The sequence below is a fragment of the Trichomycterus rosablanca genome, chromosome 14 (assembly GCF_030014385.1).
Source record: "Trichomycterus rosablanca isolate fTriRos1 chromosome 14, fTriRos1.hap1, whole genome shotgun sequence".
Classification (NCBI taxonomy): Eukaryota; Metazoa; Chordata; class Actinopteri; order Siluriformes; family Trichomycteridae; genus Trichomycterus; species Trichomycterus rosablanca.
The window spans coordinates 23,307,282-23,329,221 of record NC_086001.1 but is presented as its reverse complement, the minus strand read 5'-3'; the positions used below and the strand labels follow the sequence as shown (position 1 = coordinate 23,329,221).

The 21,940-nt window shown below is 37.9% G+C and overlaps 2 non-coding genes and 1 pseudogene across 2 annotated transcripts; 1 reads left to right on the top strand and 2 right to left on the bottom strand.

The window, feature by feature from the left end:
* Positions 1–1,866: 1,866 nt before the first annotated feature.
* Positions 1,867–21,940, bottom strand: part of LOC134326216 (zinc finger protein 850-like) — an 81,894-nt pseudogene continuing 61,820 nt past the window's right edge.
* On the bottom strand, positions 8,445–8,518 carry trnan-guu (transfer RNA asparagine (anticodon GUU)). The gene has a single exon. It is a non-coding gene; the product is annotated as a tRNA-Asn (tRNA).
* Positions 9,008–9,081, top strand: trnai-aau (transfer RNA isoleucine (anticodon AAU)). Its single transcript has one exon. It is a non-coding gene; the product is annotated as a tRNA-Ile (tRNA).

The window sequence follows — 21,940 nt, the reverse complement described above, 5'->3', positions numbered from 1 at the left end:
TTTTGTGCACCCCTGAGTCCAGCTCACTCAGCCACCTTCTGTTATTTGGCCTACACTGATCTTGGTAAGATATTTACAAAAGCTGCTTTTATCAACATACAGTTTGAAAGACATTTTCAGGATTGATTAGGGATAATGTATGCAAGCACTGTACATAACACTGTAAAATATTATAATCAAAAAGCACATTATCATGTCTAAGGCACATATTTCCAAGTTTGTGCTTATGTTTTTCAGCCTACTAAAGGCACTGTTTCTTCTGCTCTAGCACTGTTCTGGAAACTGCTTTTCGTGATGCCATTCCTGCTGCCTGAGTGAATCAATAAACCATTTTTAACCAGGTAAACATATTTAAACTACAGTTACTTTTTTTCTTATTCAACATTTCTTTTCCATCATTAAGTGGAACTGGAAATTTGAATAAGATCCATAAATAAACTATATAATAATATAAATATATATAATAAAATATTGAAAAATGTGTTTTGGTGTACATTTGTTTTTTTTGTTAATGTTTTAATTGTACTCTATTATAATTATTACTTATAATTATAATAAAGTATATATATATATATATATATATTTTTTTTTTTTTTTTTTTCTTTTTTTTTTTTTTACAGAGTATTTTCACAGCTACAAGAAGCAAGAACAATTGTAGTAGTCCCAGTGACCATTAAAGGAAAGCCTTTTAAAAATCTACTGCAGGCCTTATCTGGGCCTTATCTTGGCCCGATAATGGCTGTTCTGGCTAGCAGGTGGTTAAGTGCTGGCATATTGCTGGCAGTCATGGCTGGGATCCGGGCAGCCGTATACGAGCCACAATCTATCCGTCATTCATTTTGACACCGGGCCAGATCCGGCTGCCGGATGTGGGCCGACACAAAAAGTTCCGGCATGCCGGATATTTATATCCTACGTTTTTTGCTAGCTGGGTACCCACCCAGTTCTTTACATGTATCTCCTATTGTCTCTCCAGCTCAAGCCTACATACAAATACATTGTGAGTTTAGTCCCATTTAACAACTGTGGACACATTTGCTGACATCGGATTCAAAACCAAACTCTCATCACACAGAGGACTCGGATGGAATTTACAGTTTAACAAATACATTTATTCATCAATAAAGAAACACTTGTCTCCTGACCCCTCAACTGGTCTTGGTCAATTGGTCACATTCATGATAGGAAAACACCTGAACTACACAGTAGTATTTATTTATTTTTAAATGTAATTTTAAAACATGTCTGTTCAGTCTGTATTAGGATTTAGATGAACTGGGTTTTATGCACTAGAAGATGGTGGGATAATTAAACGTAAATATGAGTATTTCTTTTAACAAAGGAGTTTAGCTACCACTAATTTGGTCTATAGATAAACACAAAGAACAAAGACTCATGATGATAGAACAATGCAACACTGTTGAGTCCACAGCCCTCCATTCACACCTTCTCATGTACATTCTGGTTGAGGACGGTTCATTATTTGCTAAGTGGAAATCATCTAAAGACTAGAATTTTGGAGTGTAGACCTAGAAGTGTTAAAGTAAGAGGCTATTCATTCATGAAAACTTAGCAAACACCATAAAGACCAGGGTAAAATTCTTCCACTTGAGAGTAAAAGTTGTTCTGTGTTTATTAAAGTAGATTAAACTTGAATAATGAACAAAAACAGATTCAGATCTGAGGTTGGTACATTACACCACATAACTTTTAATGAGTAATGATTATATTCACACCATGATGTAAAGTACATTCAATAATTGAAGTAGAACAGTTCTAGAAAAAGAAAACCATACAGCTTTACCTCCTGTGTGAATGTGCTGGTGTTGTTAGAGAGAATAATGCACAAAAATACTTTCCACACTTTTAACAGTGATGTAACTTTCCTATGTGAGTTTGTTGATGTCGTTTAAGATTACTTTTATTAGCAAAAGACTTTTTACACTCTGAGCAGTGATACGGTTTCTCTCCTGTGTGAATACGCTGGTGGTTTTGAAGGGTACCATGTTCAGCAAAACTGTTTCCACACTCTGAGCAGTGATAGGGTTTCTCTCCTGTGTGAATACGCTGGTGTACTTTAAGGGCACTACTTTGAGTAAAACTCTTTCCACACTCAGTGCAGTTATACGGTTTCTCTCCTGTGTGAATACGCTGGTGTTTTAGAAGGGTACTAAGTTCAGCAAAACTGTTTCCACACTCTGAGCAGTGATACGGTTTCTCTCCTGTGTGAACACGCTGGTGATTTTGAAGGTGACCCTGTTGAGTAAAACTTTTTCCACACACTGAGCAGTGATATGGCTTCTCTCCTGTGTGAATGCGCTGGTGTTTTTGAAGCGTATTCTGATAAGAGAAACTGCTTCCACACTCTAAGCAGTGATATGGCTTTTCTTCTGTGTGAATGCGCTGGTGTTGTTTGAGATTACCCTGCGTAGTAAAACTCATCCCACACTCTGAGCAGTGATATGGCTTCTCTCCTGTGTGAATGCGCTGGTGTTGTTTGAGATTACCCTGCGTAGTAAAACTCATCCCACACTCTGAGCAGTGATATGGCTTCTCTCCTGTGTGAATACGCTGGTGTTGTTGGAGATGACTCTGCTTAATAAAATTCTTCCCACACTCTGAACAGTGATATGGCTTCTCTCCTGTGTGAATGCGCTGGTGTTGTTTGAGATTACCCTGCATAGTAAAACTCTTTCCACACTCTGAGCAGTGATATGGCTTCTCTCCTGTGTGAATACGCTGGTGTTGTTGGAGATGACTCTGCTTAATAAAATTCTTCCCACACTCTGAACAGTGATATGGCTTCTCTCCTGTGTGAATGCGCTGGTGTTGTTGGAGATTACTCTGTGTAGTAAAATTCTTCCCACACTCTGAGCAGTGATGAAAGTTCTTCATGTTTGTGCTTTGATAAGACTGTAGAAACTGTTTCCTTGGAAAGCAGCAGAAACAAAGAAACAAGTCGATTAATTAGAATTACTTTTACTACATTAATACCACAATAATATTAAACTCGTCACCTAGTAATAAAAACATTAAATTCACTTCACGTCTAAGTGAGAATCTGAATTCAAAGAACATCAGGATAAAATACTTATAAATACTGCAGATATTAATAATTAAATAACTATAAATAACTTGACATAAATAAAGATATAAGAGATCTGACTTTCTCAACATCAGTCCTGCACCAAGCAAATCTAATCCAGTTCATGACAGGACTAATAATTAGCTCACAAGTGTAAATCTTTGGTGTGCTGGGAGTAAAAAAGACTTCATAAATCACCACAATTATGAGCATAAAGCTATTTTAAACAGTCTGAATATATTAACCTGATAATATTAAATAACATAATAAAATATAAAGAACAACAAATGCAACATAAATGTAAAAGAAACAAACAAGAAAACGCTTTACCTTCCTGTTAGAATCCTGGCAGCCACTTTAACAAAGCTGGAGTCTCCAACAGGTCGTTTCTAATGAAGAACGTGCAGAAGATCCTTCTTACCAAGTGACTCAGCTACAAGTCTAGAGTTTAGTCCTTAAATAGAGCTGAGGACAAAGACCCAAGACCAGTTCAAAACTCTGCATTGGTCAATCATCAGCCAACTATTCACACCTTCTTGTGTGAAGTACTAGCTCATTATCTATGGAACGTGTGCAAATGAACTAGACGAAGCCACAAAGCATGATGGGTGAAGTCAAACTACACCTACTTATCTCAGCAGAGAAGTGATTTACATTTAATCCTAAACACAAACAAGGAATTGAAATGCTATTCTGTAAAGTGAAATGACATGAACTTAGATAAAGCTTTTATGATAAGAATCTAAGTCATGTAAAATGCTGTATGTATATTTGTGTGAATTAGTTTCTACTGTATATGAGGAACAATAAGAAAACTATAAGAGGAAACACCCACCTATAGATTTATCTGTAGATTTATTATGATTTTTCTTTAATTTAAAGTCATCTAAAACATAATCTAAGCTCATTTCCGTTTTATTTTAGATTGTTATTAAATAAAATAATCTTGATTACATGAATTGTTATTGTTATTAAAAGGAATCTACTTGTTTCCACAGAACAATTCCACTTTATAATGATAGTACATCACCTGTAGTTTACACTCAGTTAATATCAAGACATTCTGATGTATCATTTCTAAATAAATTCTAGAAATGTAAGTGTACCAAAAAATAGGGTTTAGATGTGCATACACCAGGGTGCAGATAGCATCTGCCTAATTTAAAATAGTTCTTCATGTAACCTGAAATTATATTCATATATCATTAGTTAATAATGAAGATTAGAGAGGAGAAGAAAACAGGAGAGGAGAAAAACAGAAAAGAGTAGAAATGAAATTCAGAGCTTTTAGTATTTAAAGTGTTACTAATAAATGTTCTTTTATGAGATCTAAAACGATTATAAAATGACTAATAAAACTATATTATTAATATTAATAAAAGATTCACTAGTAGTACACTAATCATTAATTTGCCATTTCACCAATATCTGTGACACCCTGGATTCTGGGCTAGTTTCAGCTTCAGGGTTGATTTTAGATCAGACATTAGGCTGGATAATTTTGCTGAACCTGGAAACTCTCACGATTTTCCTGCCAAATTGGGCTTGTTTAAAAATTCAGTCATGGTTGAAAATTGGGCTACTTTCAAAATGTGTCACGGCTGTTTAAAAGCTTTCATTACAAACCATACAAAATGTTTTTAATGAGGATTTGCGCTCACATACCTATGAACAAGGTCTGCTAGTTTTAGCATATGAACAAAGTCACTCACAAATATACATACAGCATTTTACATGACTTAGATTCTTATCATAAAAGCTTTATCTAAGTTCATGTCATTTCACTTTACAGAATAGCCTTTCAATTCCTTGTTTGTGTTTAGGATTAAATGTAAATAACTTCTCTGCTGAGATAAATAGGTGTAGTTTGACTTCACCCATCATGCTTTGTGGCTCCATCTAGTTCATTTGCACACGTTCCATAGATAATGAGCTAGTACTTCACACAAGAAGGTGTGAATGGTTGGCTGATGATTGACCAATGCAGAGTTTTTAACTGGTCTTGGGTCTTTGTCCTCAGCTCTATTTAAGTACTAAACTCTAGACCTGTAGCTGAGTCACTTGGTAAGAAGGATCTTCTGCACGTTCTTCATCAGAAACGACCTGCTGGAGACACCAGCTTTGTTAAAGTGGCTGCCAGGATTCTAACAGGAAGGTAAAGGGTTTTCTTGTTTGTTTTTTTACATTTATGTTGCATTTGTTGTTCTTTTTATTTTATTATGTTATTTAATATTATTAGGTTTATATATTCAGACTTTAAAATAGCTTTATGCTCATAATTGTGGTGTTTTATGAAGCCTTTTTTACTCCCAGCACACCAAAGATTTACACTTGTGAGCTAATTATTAGTCCTGTCATGAACTGGATTAGATTTTCTTGGTGCAGGACTGATGTTGAGAAAGTCAGATCTCTTATATCTTTATTTATGTCAAGTTATTTATAGTTATTTACTTATTAATCTCTGCAGTATTTATAAGTATTTTATCCTGATGTTCTTTAAATTCAGATTCTCACTTAGACGTGAAGTGAATTTAATGTTTTTATTACTAGGTGAAGAGTTTAATATTATTGTGGTATTAATGTAGTAAAAGTAATTCTAATTAATTGACTTTTTCTTCGTTTCTGTTGCTTTCCAAGGAAACAGTTTCTACAGTCTTATCAAAGCATAAACATGAAAAACTTTCATCACTGCTCAGAGTGTGGGAAGAGTTTTACTACGCAGAGTAATCTCAAACAACACCAGCGCATTCATACAGGAGAGAAGCCATATCACTGCTCAGAGTGTCGGAAGAGTTTTATTAAGCAGAATAATCTCCAACAACACCAGCACATTTACACAGGAGAGAAACCGTACCACTGCTCAGAGTGTGGGAAGAGTTTTACTCAAAGTAGTGACCTTAAGGTACACCAGCGTGTTCACACTGGAGAAAAGCCGTATCACCGCTCAGAGTGTGGAAAGAGTTTTGCTCAACAGAGTAACCTCCAAACCCACCAGCGTATTCACACAGGAGAGACACCGTATCACTGCTTAGAGTGTGGAAAGTGTTTTGCTGAACATAGTACCCTTCAAAAACACCAGCGTATTCACACAGGAGAGAAACCGTATTACTGCTCAGGGTGTGGAAAGATTTTTGCTCATGAAAATAATCTCAAATGGCATCAGCGTATTCACATAGAGAAACCACATCACTGTTAAGAGTGTGGGAAGTATTTTACAGAGGTGGAAAGTAACGAATTACATTTACTCGTGTTACTGTAATTGAGTAGTTTTTTGTGTACTTGTAGATTTTACAGCCTGTAATTTTACTTTTACTTAAGTATGTTTTGTATTAAGAGTTTTAATTCGCTACATTTTAAATAACATCCGTTACTAAGTAAAAAAAAAAAAACACACAAAAAAATAATAAAAATCGCGTCTGGGAAACTGCTGCAGTGAATTTTGAGATGGGGAGTCGGATCTTTTACTCGGTTCATTTTCAAGAGCCGTGTATATATAATGACTCCCAGCAGTGCAAATCGGTTCCTTCATTTCAGTTTAAAGGGCCGTTCAATAGAATCGAATCATTCTACGACACATCACTAGTGGTTATACAGTTTAAAATGTTTTATGGAACTAAAATGACACATTACACATCACTAAATGTTTTAAATGTTGTATCAACATGTTTCTTCTATTATATCCACAAATTATATCCACTTGTTATGTTTGCATTACACAGAAGAGACACGCCCTCCTGTTTAAAAATAACGAAGTAACGTTTACTCTGAGTACATTTTAAATGAGTTATTTTTTACTTGAGTAGATTTTTAGGCTGGTAACTTCACCCGTAAAAATTCATTGAAGTAATCGTATATGGAGCTAATTTAGTGCCAAAACTTCGCAAACAATATGATTTGTAATCAAACAAAACACAATGTACAAATAAAAAACACTATTTGTAAACAAACACAACATGATGTATAAATAAAAAACACGACTCTAACACACACAGTGTGATTTACAAATACAAAACGCCACTGTTGCAAATGCATATGTGACTTTCAAATAAATGCACAGCTGTTTTCTAATACACTGCACTTCACAAACAAATAGAACACGTTTTACAAATACAAACGCTGTTCCGCTAATGCCGTTTGTGAATCACGTGACTTTTGGCACTGTTCTGGCGCCTTGTGTCATACCCCTTTTCCACCAACGCGGCACGGACCCCGTTCCGGTTCCTGAACTTGACTTTGAACCGATTCCGTGTTTTTCCACCAAAAAAAAGAGGTTCCAGACAGTGAACTAGCGGGCCAATCTGGCAATCTGGCAGAATACTTGGTTTTTTAGCCCGAACCGTGACGTCCGTCTGAGGGCGTGTCATGTTATACAGCATAGCGCGTTAGCAACAATGGCGTCCGCTGGAGTCTCGTATGGAGCTGCATTTTTATCTTTTAAACTTTACCTGATCACATTTTGAGCCAGTTTGCCGCTTATATTTTCAAAGCGCATTTAAAAAGATGAACTGTGTGATATGACCCGGACAGAATGAAAAACGCTTAATGTAAAAAATAAAGCGTGAAGCTTTTTCAACTCCCCGAGCTGCATAAACACCACACATGTAAATCCAGCTAAACACAGATACATGTGGTATCTTAGAGTAGATTTGATGTTTATTTCAAACAGATGGATGTTCATGTGGTGTAACTTTAGTGTTTAGCGTTGAGCTAATCGGCTATTTGAGCCGAGAGTCGTGGTGAAACCGAAGCGCAAAACGCTTCTCACGTTAACAAACTAAAAAAAAACAACAACTAAGACAAACACATCGCGTCTTCTTATCACCGATTGTTAGATCAATGCTTTTTACATAAAAACGAACATCGGTAACAGCAGCACAAATGCTCGCACATAATCTACACACTCCGCCATGATATTACTACTCTTAACTTTTGTTCAGTAACCCAGTAGCCCACCGATGATGACGTTGCTTGGTTTTCAAGAACTGGTGGGAACGTGCGTCGGTTCTCTACAGAACACCAAGGTTCAGAGAAACCTGAACAGAACCAGCCTGCACACCAGAGGGGCTCCAAACGTCAAGTTTTCACTCATTAAATCATGTATTTTGTGAACTTTGTGGAATAAATGTAGGATTTGTACGTGTAGATTCTGGGTTTTAGGGAGTTCAGCTACTGTTAATATTTTTCCCCAATTGAACTAAACCTGAATTGATGTTTAATTGTTCATTAAGACTTCACTAAGAGTTATTACCATCAAGCAAATGTAAAGCATATTTCTATAGGAAGAGCATCTGTTTCCAGATAATATACACTGAAGTTTAATTGTTTGATCATCAGGCATGGCTGTGCAATAAAAGGCTCTCGTCCCTGGGTGGGCTCGAACCACCAGCCTTTCGGTTAACAGCCGAACGCACTAACCGATTGCGCCACAGAGACACGAGCAGAGCCAACAGCACAGCTGTTTCATTGGACGGTACACACAAAAAATCTAATCTCTCTCTCTACAGGCTCACTGTGGAGGCAAATTGATGGTTAAGTGGGCGGGTCTAAACTGCTGTAGGCTAAATGAGCAGAGATAAACTGATGAAGGCTGAATGAATGTACCACAATACAGTATAGTTTAGATAGTTCACACATATAAGAACCCACAAAACCTCTTAGATGTGTATTAAGAAAGTGTGAACATAAGAAATGACTAGACAGTGATGTCTGAAGTAGGACTGAGATCTCAGATAATTAAATAACATGAAACTGCTGCATTTCTGGTACAATAACAACCAAATTCAGTTTAGGAGCCGCTCATTTCTGCAGATCTTTACTGAAAGTGTGTAGAATCTCAAATGGTTTTTGTGCTGCCATGCAGCTGGTTGAATGGGGGTTAGTGTAGAATTATGTACAAAGATCTAAAGAGAGAATATATGAACTGGCCGGTTAGCTCAGTTGGTTAGAGCGTGGTGCTAATAACGCCAAGGTCGCGGGTTCGATCCCCGTACTGGCCACACCCACTTTAATTATCTGTTCTGCTCAACAACAGTAAAGCTCTCCATCGTTTCTGTGTGGCAGCTCCATAACTGAAGGGCTGTCAGTGTAGAATCAGGTATGTGGGTATATGCCCTACCCTTGGAAGTCGGCTGGTTAGCTCAGTTGGTTAGAGCGTGGTGTAAATAATGCCAAGGTCGTGGGTTCGATCCCTGTATGGGCCACACCCCCTCTTGGACTTAAACTAACAAACAAGTGATCCTTCTCTAACTAGCAGGTCCTATTGACCTGGGCTTCAAATGTTGTCATTCTGGTAGGACAATAAAAGCGATATACTACTTTTTATTCAATGTATTTAACTACATAGTGTTGTGCAACATTACATGTGTACTTAATACTTTTGTATTTTAATACTTGCAAATTTGAATACTTGCATACTTTAATACTTGCTTACTATAATACTTTGCATTAATATATATTGAGCTGCTGTAATAAATTATCTATCTATAGATTTATTTAATTTTATCTGTAATGCTAGTGATGGGCCAAACTATCTTTAGGAAGGTAAATATATCTAGCTTTGGGGTTGTTGAGGCTAAATATTCATGATTGTTGTAATGTTGCTACACAGTCACATTAGAAATCTCTTTTAAAACTAATGTTTGATATTGCAGGGTCTGATGAAGACACTAAAAATCTTATCCGGTGGAGAGTGGCCAACCAGGCCCTCTTCACTGGAAAACAGAATGCAGCGGTTCGAGGGTTTGAGTAAGTAACTGTTTGTTTGACGTAACAAAATTTGTGTTACTAATTATGCATAATAATAATTACAAAGGGTGGTATAAAGACAAGTTTTAGTATTTAAGTTTTGCAAACTTTTTCAAAGCATTAAAAACTTTTAATGACTAAACTTTTTTTGAAGCAGTGTATGTTATATACATTAATAACTGTTATGTGCATTATATTGTAGAGTCTTTGTGTTGGAGAACCAAATGCAGGGGAAGGTGACTCCCACTTATGTGAAGAAGAAGTGGGAGAACCTCAAACAAAAATACAAAGTAAGCTTCGTTTGTTGGTAAGATCTTTAGTAAAAGTAAGTTAAGGTCCTTGTACTGTGCTTATGAATCTTGTAGGAACTTAAGTGTCCACCTACTGGGGTAAGTACAGAGGGTGGTGAAGCAACAGCAGCATCCTGGAAATGGTATGCGGATATGGATGAAGCAATAGCTGGGAGCAGAGCCGTAGATAGAGAGAGTTGCGACACTCCTTGATCTCGCCGCTACGCGGTCACGTGGTTCATGTAACCCTCCAATAGTTCCAAACAAACCCGGCGCTGTCATGTTCTCATATGGGACAGGCAGCAGTAAATTAAATATTAAACGCTAAATAATACACATTTGTACAATTTATGGGTATTTTCAACTGCGTTTACATTTACTGCATCTGCTTTAATGTCAATTTGGTATATGAAGTGGAAGATTGATGTTTATAATGACTTGTTAATAGGTCGTTCTTGTGAACACACGGTACATTATATTAGCATACATTACATAATGCGATATCATTAAGTAGTAGAGACAATATACAGAGATAAAAGTTTTTTTATGTTTTGTTTTTTACATAAACTAATCTCCCTTCACTTTCCTGAGGATGCATAATAATAATCATTTTGGCTAAACACTCATGTCACTCAGTCATGTGCTGGATTCATAAGGTTTACCTGCACTGAATGAACAGATTGATAAACACACCACCGTACCTTTAAGGTACAGGAAATAGCATTAATTCATCTCTTATTTCATGAGTGATTAATAATTGATTCCTACATGTAATACATTAATGAATTCATTATGAATATACACTAGTTCATTTTGTCTAATGTAAGTGGTGGACAAGGTACACAAACCATGTAGTTGAGTTGAAGTAGAGATATCCAAGGTAACATATTACTCCAGTAAAAGAAGTAGTAAAAGTAAAAATACTCTTTACCTCCACTAAAGTACTAAACTAAATTTACCTTCAAATGTACTTAAGTATGAAAGTAAAAGTATAATGATTTATTGTGGTTCTAATGTTTTATGATTAATTCTGTAACAAGACTCTTGATTAATCAACTCATTTTAGGTGAAAAGACTCGTGTGTCATTAATTAAGCTTAACTGACTAAGCTAAATTCAGTTATACCTATTAATTAAGATAAACATGTAACATTTAGTGCTGAGCAAATGCTAAACAATAACAATATTAAGTATATTAATGACATTAAATTCATAATTTTTTTAAAACAAAGCAACAAACAGCTAAAAATGCTTGATAAGTAGTGGAAATGAATGGGGCTCTATGGGTTGTTTGGAACTATACAGAGCTCCACAACCCGGAAGCTGCGCAGAAAAAATGTCCCGCCCCCTTTCCAACGGTTCCCTATGGGAGTGTCGCCCCTCTGTTCTCTCTACCACTCTGGGTGGGGGATAATCAATTAGCCCAGCGACCCTTATTTCCTCATCTGGCCAGGATGCTGCTGAAGCTTCACCATCCTCGAGAAGCATGGAAACCCCAGCCAAAAAGAGACGAGTGGAGAAAGATGTAGTTGAGTATCTGAGGGAGATGGAAGAAAGGGAAAATAAGAGGGAGATAGAAGCAGCAGAGAACGAGGAGAGAAGATGGAGAGAGGATGAGGAGAGGGAGGAAAGAAGAGAAAGGAAAAGAATAGAATGAGAGGAAAAGAGAGAGCAAGAGACGCGAGAGAGAGAGAGAGAGAGAGAGAGAGAGAGAGAGAGAGAGAGAGAGAGAGAGAGAGGTTTACACAACTTTATTTAAACATTCAGGACATCATATCCATAATAATTTTACATTACCTAAGCAAAGTAGAAGAAAATAAATAAATAAATAAAAATAAAACAAATAGATAGATAAATAAATAAACATTAGTACTTAAAAATTTTGCTTATGGTTCAAAACCTTAATATTAATTGTCCTTCATCATCAACATCACATAAAATCTTTCCTATACACCACATCGTACGGAATTCTGCAAGATTGTTAACCAGTTTAAAATATGTATATAGCCGGGTGGATAACATTCCTCTTAAAATCCCCTCAGCACTAACAGCTCCAGCTCCCCTTATTCTGTTTTTACGGCTTTTCCACACCGCTAACTTAGCGAGGCCTAAGACACAGTTAAGGAGACAGATTTTCTTTCGGTATTTGAAACTGTATTTGACACTACTAATAAATGCTTGATGTGAAAAGCGCTCATCAAATTCTCCAAACCACCTGGATAGTATTTGAAACAGACGACTTAGTCTGGGACAGAGAATAAAAAGATGTTCAACTGTTTCAACAGCTCCACAAAAGGGACAGTTTGACCTCACCTCTGAATTGAAATGGGCTACATGTTTGTTAGTGGCTATGGCCTTGTGGATCAGTCTCCACTGGAGATCTCCAACCCGCTTCTCAATGGGGGGCTTATAAAGAGAATGCCAGTGTCCCTTCATCAAAAGGCCATGCCCAAACACTCCTGACCACTTCCATGCCTGCACCTGTTGTAGGACACTGATGGCGCACTTTCAAACATGTGATATACATTGCTTTTTTCCTCAAGTCCTTCAGATCTCCTAACAGGGGTGTATCAAAGGACAAGATACTGTTCACATCTTCATTCTCTCCCACTCTCAGTGCTGAAACACTGATGGGAGGAAAGCACATGTTCCTTGTATGGATCTGCAGGTGCTGTTGTTCTATCACCTCTCTGCAGATTCCTGGGACTATCGCTATCACTTCATCCAGTATCTGTTTTAACAGACGCATGGAACGTATCCCTGTTGCGATTTGAAGCGATTCTGGCGATTTCAAACCAACCTGTTCCCTAAGATGCCCCAATAATGTGCATCCTGCCCTCACAAAAGCCTCTTTCAAACACCTTGAAGCCAGCAGTCTAAGAGGGAGAAATGGGTTATGAAACAATGGTTCTGTCATAATACATTCTCCTCTATTGTTTTTCTATTGATTGAGAGGGTTGTTCGCCAGACTTTCAGCACAGACTGATAAAACGGTGACAAGTTTGTAATTTCTAGGTCTGTCAAATTTAAAAGGAATAACTGGTGATCATAGTTCATGTTTGTTGCTTTTCTGAGTAGAGCGCGAGCAATTCCTGCCCATCCTAAATGTTCTGTGAATAGCAACTTCTGAATGGTCTGTAAACGAAAGGAATCAACATGACTTCTCAGATCGATCAGCCCCTGTCCTCCTTCCTGTTTAGGAAGGTATAATACTGGGGCACGCACCCAGTGTTGCCCAGACCAGAAGAAATCTACCAGTTTGCCCTGGATTCTGTGTATTAACTGCTCTGGGGGTTCTAAAACAATAAACTTGTGCCACAGCATGGAGGCAGCCAGATTGTTTGTAACTAGAACTCTCCCTCTATAGGAAAGTTCTGGCATTAACCATTTCCAGCCAGCCAGCTTTGTTGAAACCTTATCCATCACGCCTTCCCAGTTTTTCAATTGATAATCAGTGGTTCCAAGAAACACCCCCAGTACTTTTATACCCACTGTATATTCCCAGGGAGTTGTAAATGCTCTATTTGATCCCATTGTCCTAAAAGAAGTCCTTCACTTTTACTCCAGTTAACCCTTGCTGATGAAGCCTTTTCAAAAATAGACAGACATTTACATAGATCTAAAATATCTTCTTTTTCTCTAAAAAACACACTGACATCATCCGCATATGCTGATACTGAAAGGTTTACAGAGTGCTCAGCGAAAGAAAAACCTCTGATGTTTTTCCTTATTCTGTTCAGGAGTGGCTCAATAACAAGGGTGTAAAGCTGTCCTGATAGCGGACAGCCTTGTCTTATTCCTCTCCTGACTGGCAAAGGGTAGCTGAGCCACTCCCCACCTTCAGCATTACAGCAGCATTATTATAAAGGAGTTTGATCATGGATATAAAATTATTACCAAACCTAAAAGCTTTTAAAACGTTAAAAAGGTACTCATGACCAACTCTATCAAATGCTTTTTCTTGGTCGATAGATAAAATCCCAACATTTAGATTGTCTCTTATTGATATGTCAATGATATCACGAATTAAAAAAAAGATTATCAAAAATAGTTCGACTTGGCACACAATAAGTCTGTTCTATATCAATTATCTTACATAAAACGTTCTTTATTGTATTTGCCAAACATTTTGAAAAAATGTTGTAGTCCACACACATGAGTGAAACCGGTCTCCAGTTCTTCAGTAACCCCAAGTCTCCTTTCTTTGGTAAAAGTGAAAGCACAGCCCTCTGACTGCTGGACGGTAGCAAACCAGTTTTAATGCATTCTAAAAGTACTTCATGCAAGTCTGTCCCAAGTTCCTTCCAAAAATGTTTATAGAACTCCGCTGGCAGTCCATCCATGCCAGGCGACTTGCCCGTTGACAGTTGCTGGACTGCTTCAGTAAGCTCCTCAAATACCAGGTCCATATCCAGTTCACTGCTGTCCTCTAGCCACAATGCAGGGAGCTCCTGGAACAGCATCTGCATACAGCCATGATCGCAGCTGTCAGTCCCATAGAGTTCTGTGTAGAACGCTGTAGCCATCCGTCTCATCTCCACTGGGTCGGAGATGATGGAGCCATCTTCTCGCCGAAGATATATCATCTGCTTTTGTTTTACAGCTTTTCGTTCAAGATTAAAAAAGTAGGAAGTGGGGGCATCTACATCTTTAATTGATGCTATTCTTGTTCTTAACAATGCCCCCTTAGCTCTTTCATTTAAAAGACTACTTAATTCTAGTTTATTTTCTTTTAAAATGTTGATAGTATTCAGGGGGTTTAAGGTGTTATCTATTTCAAACGTTTTAATGTCTTCTTCTAATTTTTTAATTTTATTTTTTAAAACAGCTGTCATATTATAAGTAAAATTTTGGCAAAACACCCTTATTTGTGTTTTCTCAACCTCCCACCATTGTGCTAAACTTTCAAAGTCCCTCTTCTTAACCCTCCATGTGTCCCAGAAACTATAGAAAGAAACACAGAATAATTTGTCCTGAAGTAATTTCATATTAAAATGCCAATAATAGTTAAAACGTTGCAGTTTTTTAAGACATAAATCAACAGAAATCATGTGATGATCAGAAAGGCCATTTGGACTAATAAAAACATTTAATACTCTATTATTAAGAAGTTTGCTAATATAAAATCGATCTAATCTAGCACCAATTATCTGTGAGTTTAAGAACTTCACCCATGTGTACTGCTGGACTGATTCATTCCTCACTCTCCATATATCAATTAACTTAGAATCTTTTGTGATGTTTAGCAGTTCTAAGCTAGACTGTATATGGGGTTCTTCTCCATTTCTGTCCAGTGTGAAGTCTACAGTACAGTTCCAATCCCCTCCTATTATTATATTATCATTTGTATACCTGGTTAAAATTTCCTTTAGTTTGTTAAAAAGCTGTATACGTTCTGTGCCTTTATTTGGTGCATAGATGTTAATAAATACAAACTCTAAACCCATTATTTATGCTCTTACTAAAAGCAATCTACCTTTAGCAATATCATTCATCTCTATTATATTTACATTTAATTCTTTAGAAAAAAAGAGTAGCCACACCAGCCCTATTGTTTTCACCATGACTCACAAAGCAGCTTCCTGTCCACCCCTTATGCCACTCTAATTCATTATCTACATTTGTATGGGTTTCCTGCAAGAAGATAATTTTAACTTTTTTTATTTTAAGAAACTCTAAAATGGCTACCCTTTTATTTTGATCTCTTCCTCCGTTCATGTTTAGAGAACCCACTCTTAAAGTCTCCATTAAGAAAAAGGACAGGCTGAAGAAGAGCAGGAGAGTAATATCACCCATGACAGAAAGATTAAGTGCTGAAGTTAACAGTGACCTTATTTAGATTTTGATTTTCGGAGGGGTATTTTTCCCCTCCTTATACCAGAAGCCAATTTTCTCAAGCGGTACCTTTTTTGCATACTTAGTTTATCCACCTTAGTATTTTTTTGCCAATACACCACAGAAGCAAGACATTTTTGTTCGTCTGTAAAGAATTCTCTGACATTCACTTTTTTCCTAAATGTATCATCCAGAAAAGTATTAATATCCTGAAGTGAATACAGATCATCCTCTGTTGAGTGGGCTATATATTCTGCAATGTCAGAAGTTATTGACATTGTGTCATCATCCTTACCGGTTTCCAGACTTTCATCGTTTATCTCGGGTTCTGAAAGTTCAACGTCTTCACTTATAGAACCTTTTTCTGTACAATCTATATTTAGGGTTTGTGATTTGTTAACAGTAGCTTTCACACTGCTTTCAATTACGACCCTTTACTCACTGATCTCTTCCACCTTTCCCTCATCAACTTGCCCAACACTTCTTTCTTTAACTTTTACCTCACTGCTGTCGTTCTCAACTGGCCTCTTCTTAGCCACCCGTACGCCAGCCTCAGCATCCTTAATTTTATCATTTGCTGTTTCAGTTGTGTTTTTTACACTTCCAGTATTAATCGTTACATCACCAGACTCTGCTTGCTGCACTATAGTGCCCTGACTCTTCTCACCAGCATCACTACTGTGAGCAGCAGGTTCAGCTTCGGTCTCGGTCTGCTTCTCAGACCTTACCGGACAAACCTCCTTAATGTGCCCCACTGAGCCACACTCAAAACAACGCATATCCCCGGTGTTAGCATACAACATGTAGGATTTACCGTCATGTGTGCACCGAAAAGAGACGTTCAGCGTCGGCTCATTTAAAAACATGTAAACTTGTCGACGAAACGAGAGTACATGTTTTAACGGTTCTTACAGCCGAGAGGAATCATTTTAATCGGACCCGCAAACTTACCGAACCGAGAGAGTTCACGCTCTATATCCGCATTCGGGATGAAGGGTGGACAGTTTGCTATGGTTACCCGTGTAGCTATTGAAAATAGTGGGGAAACAGAAACAAACATTTTGCCTACCTTTAAACCGGATTCCACCAGTTTGTTTACAAGCTGTTCGTGCTGCAGAAACACGACCACGGCTTTGTTCATTCGGGAGGCCGAGACTATGTGCTCGTATCCAACCCGCTCACCTACATCTTCCAACACCTGCTCCACCGATACTCCCACCTCTGGTACACACCGAATCCCATGCCGGAGCGAGAGAGACGGAGCCCGGCTATGCCGGGCAGCCGTCATCGCGCCACCCGAATGGGTTGTTTCACAAAACCACTCGGTGTGTGTACGGAATTATTAACTAAATGTTTAATATGTTTGTGAAACTTGAAACACCCGTGTAAAGTATTTGAAAAATAGAAAAAAATTGAAAAACGCTCCACAACTTCTCCTTTGTACAAATATGTAAATTTGTCATGTCAATAAAGCAAATTGAATTGAATTAGAGAGAGAGATGATAGATAGATAGATAGAGAGAGAGAGAGAGAGAGAGAGAGAGAGAGAGAGAGAGAGAGAGAGAGAGAGAGAGAGAGAGAGAGAGATAGATAGATAGATAGATAGATAGATAGATAGATAGATAGATAGATAGATAGATGATAGACAGACCGAGAGAGAGATAGTAAAGTATATAGTGGAACTCCTGAAAAATGCTCCTCATGGTTTTACCACCATTCAGTCTCCATGTTACAGTTTTCCATCTACATTAACAATAAAAAGATTGAAAGTACAGATCTGTATTAACAAAACATCTTGTGTATTAGCCAAGTACATACAGAACGTAATAAATGCTCAACATATTCACTCAGTATGTAACTTTAAACTCAACTTTAACTTTAAACAACTGTTATTGTACATATTTGCACATAAGAATGAAATATCTTTTGTGTTGTTGTGATGGTTATTTAAAAATGATTGGCATCTTTAGCTGGATGAAGGCAGGTATAAACCAGGTTAAATAAAACCTTAACACACAGCATTATTACATCATGTACTCAAATGAAACGTGTATCTTTGTCTTTTTAAGAACAAGGGTCACTAGCCTATTTGAAGAACAATGAATCACCTAATATGTGTGTATACATTATACATTACAGCATAAAACAGACTTGTTGTACAGTTAGTCATTGTGTAACACTGTTAAACGTTGCTCATGTTTATGTATAAATAACTTTAGCGCCATCTTTTGATCATATTCCGCAATCACAATCACGCAATCACAATCACCTTTTCCTGTGAGGATGATCCCCAGCAGACTGACCGAGCACTGCAGGGGGTCAGATAAGCAATAAGCAGAGCTCCCATGCAGGGGCAGGGAAACATTCTATTTTATTTTGTTTTGGTAGTTTAGTTTCTAACTGCAGTTTGAAATGTTGGAAGGGGTGTCCCTAGGTCCCCGTCCCTATGTCCCCGTCCCTAGGTCCCCATGTCCAGTCTGGTTTGGCTGACAGTAGATGAGGTGTGTACATTACTAGATGATGGTGACTGCAGTGTTGAGTAGCGAGGATAAATATCAACAGGATAGTGAGAGTGACAGGGAGCCAAGTCATTTCCATTTCCATTTTTTTTTCATTTTGTGGATTTGGCCCTTGTGAATGCGTGGATTGAGCAGATCTGGGATTGTAAACACTTTGTTGGATTTGCATGTTTATGTTGGGAATGTTTGGTTTTCAGTGGGTCAGAAACAGTGATGCTGAGGTTGCAGCTCCACTTCAAATCATTTAATTTGAATAATTTAGATATAATTCATTTTTAAAATATTGAAATGAAAGAAAGGTTTGTGGATAGTTTAAAACCCGTATTGACAAACTAAATATTCAGATTTTTGTTCCTTGTTTTTAAAATATATCTATAAAAGGAAAGTTTGTTTATAAGAACACAGCTGAATGTTTTAATTCAAAAGTTTGAGTTTAATTTTTAAAGTTTGAGTTTTAAAAATTGAAACAGTACAATTTTAACTTGTGTAAACTAGTATATGCTATATAATGTAATAATGGTAATAAAAATAAGTTAATTTTTTCTTCATTCCAAATGTTTAGTTATTAATCTGTAATAAATAAATGAATATTTACAAAAATAAGGTTTGTAGTAGGTGAGGACCATTAATTGTATATAAAAATAAATAATGTCATTTTTCGAGACATTGATCCTTATTTAAAACAATGTTAATAAGTAAATACAAACTTTTTTGTAGGGGGTAAAAAGTTTTTTAGTTTGACATTATTAATGCATCAAACTGTAACAGACTTTAATAGGTTGATTTGTCTGAATAAATGCACAATAAATGTTTCCTACGTTTTTCTGTTAGTTTTAGAGATACGTCATTTCCATTTTTTTCCATTTTGTGGATTTGGCCCGTGTGAATGCATGGATTTTGAGTAGATCTTGTGTAAGAATTTGTAAAAGAAGTCGTATGTGTTTTGTGTTTGGTCCAGCACTAATATAGATCTGATCTGAATATTAAAATAACTTCACTGAGCAAACAAATGATGCTATTTTTCCCAACAAAAGCACTAATGAAATACCAAGCTTGTAGTGTAATAAGTTCATATAAAACACTGAAATATAAAAATACAACAAACGCTGCACTTAAGCATTAGTCAATTTTATTTAAGGATTAGTAATCAGAAGGTTGTTGGTTCAAGCCCCGTTGCTGCAAAGTTGCCACATTTTGGCCCCTGAGCAAGGACTTGAACACACATTTATTTTGAATTAAACTTCTTTAACTGAAGTAATCAGAAGGTTGGTGGTTCAAGCCCCGTTGCTGCAAAGTTGCCACATTTTGGCCCCTGAGCAAGGACTTGAACACACATTTCTTTTGAATTAAACTGCTTTAACTGAAGTAATCAGAAGGTTGTTGGTTCAAGCCCCGTTGCTGCAAAGTTGCCACATTTTGGCCCCTGAGCAAGGACTTGAACACACATTTCTTTTGAATTGAACTTCTTTCTTTTCACTGACCGGTGACTTCGTTATCGGTAACAGCCAGTGTATCACTGGTACCGGTCAGTGCTTTCTGGATCTTCTGAGCCAGGCTGACTAAAGCTGGTCCTGCCCGGCCTACAAACTTGAAGAGTCGAGTGAACATATCAAATCTAATTATGAAACCAGCAGTAAATTCAGTACGAGTCCAGTACTCTGACGGTTCGTTGATTTCAGAACCGAAGAACTCAAAACTGTACTCGAAGGTGTACACTCTGTGGGAGCCTAAACAAGAGCAGAACCATTATTAGTATTATTATCATCACTTCCTATAGTCACTATATATCATATATACATTTACTCTCCACACACACTTACTCTGACGCAGGATTTCCATCGGTGTCAGTGCCTGGCTCCCGCCCTCAGACACGGTTTGTACCGGTATCTGTTCCACTATGCTCCCGTCCTCAGACCCGGTTTGTACCGGTATCTGTTCCACTATGCTCCCGTCCTCAGACACGGTTTGTACCGGTATCTGTTCCACTATGCTCCCGTCCTCAGACCCGGTTTGTACCGGTGCCTGTTCCACCTTGCTCCCGTCCTCAGACCCGGTTTGTACCGGTATCTGTTCCACTATGCTCCCGTCCTCAGACCCGGTTTGTACCGGTGCCTGTTCCACCTTGCTCCCGTCCTCAGACCCGGTTTGTACCGGTATCTGTTCCACTATGCTCCCGTCCTCAGACCCGGTTTGTACCGGTGCCTGTTCCACCTTGCTCCCGTCCTCAGGAATGTGTTCCTCCGCCTCCGCCGCCTCCGCGACACCTCTGGTGCTCTTGCGCGCTTTACGCCATTTTTGGTAGAGTAAATAACAGCCGGCCGCAGCAGCAGCTGTAACGCCGACCGCGACACCCGCTGAGCGCAGTCCGCCCCCCGATATAAATCCCTGGAACGCCATGCTAAACACGGTGAGTGTGAGAGAGTAACCGCCGCGTGTGTGTCCTGTATCTCTGTCAGTGAAGACTGATGGAGGATCCCGCTCTCCCCGCTATTTATACCCGGTGTGGAGTGGAATCCTTACTACGTCATAAAGGTTTCATCCACCTGTAGGTACCACGTCACTCTACACGTCACGCTAATACCGGGATTCATAAACAAACACACAGTGTGTGTGTGTGTGTGTGTGTGTGTGTGTGTGTGTGTGTGTGTGTTTGGGGGGGGGGGGGGGTACTGAGAGTAAACGTTACTGAGTTAGTTGTTTAACAGAAGGAGGAACATCATTCGTAACAGAAGTTGATAGATGAATGATGAATGATGAAGCAGACACACACACAGCTCACCAGCCATGCAGCATATCAGCAGCTCATGTGTGGATTTAAGCTCTACACACCGAACACCCTGTAACAGCTCTTATCAGTTCAATACAGCATCATTTCTGTGTATCCTCAGTAACAGGGTTAGGCTGGTAAAGTCGCACCTATCAAAAATATAACGGGTCTTACACCAGCATATAGGAACAAACCAGCTACATCTCACAATCACATTTATGCTGTCCGTTTTACTTCAATAATTACTCAAACAATAATGAACATAAAAAAATCACAATATTTCATAATGCTTTGCTATCGTTGCAAAATGAAAGCCAACCGTAAACAGCAGAACCGCGACCCAGATCAGTCACACAGCAACAGAAAATCATAAGCACTTATGTGCTTACCTGATCTATATCCATGTGTTGTTCCATTAGGGATATAATCCACAAGACCATCCTGTATGTTTCCAGATTATATAAATCCATCCCCAACTGTTTTATCCTCCTAACTAATGTATGTAAACTATTGTAGATCATTTATTCTCTCGGCTTTCCCGGTAAAAAGCTTCAATTGGTGATTCGTTCACTAAACTGTCATTTATACAACAACCAATAAAGAAAGAGATTGAAATTCCGCCCAGAATGTGAATTCTGAAGCTCTGATTGCTTTATACATCTGAATCTCTTCACCAAATGAACCGATTCATGGAGTTGTTT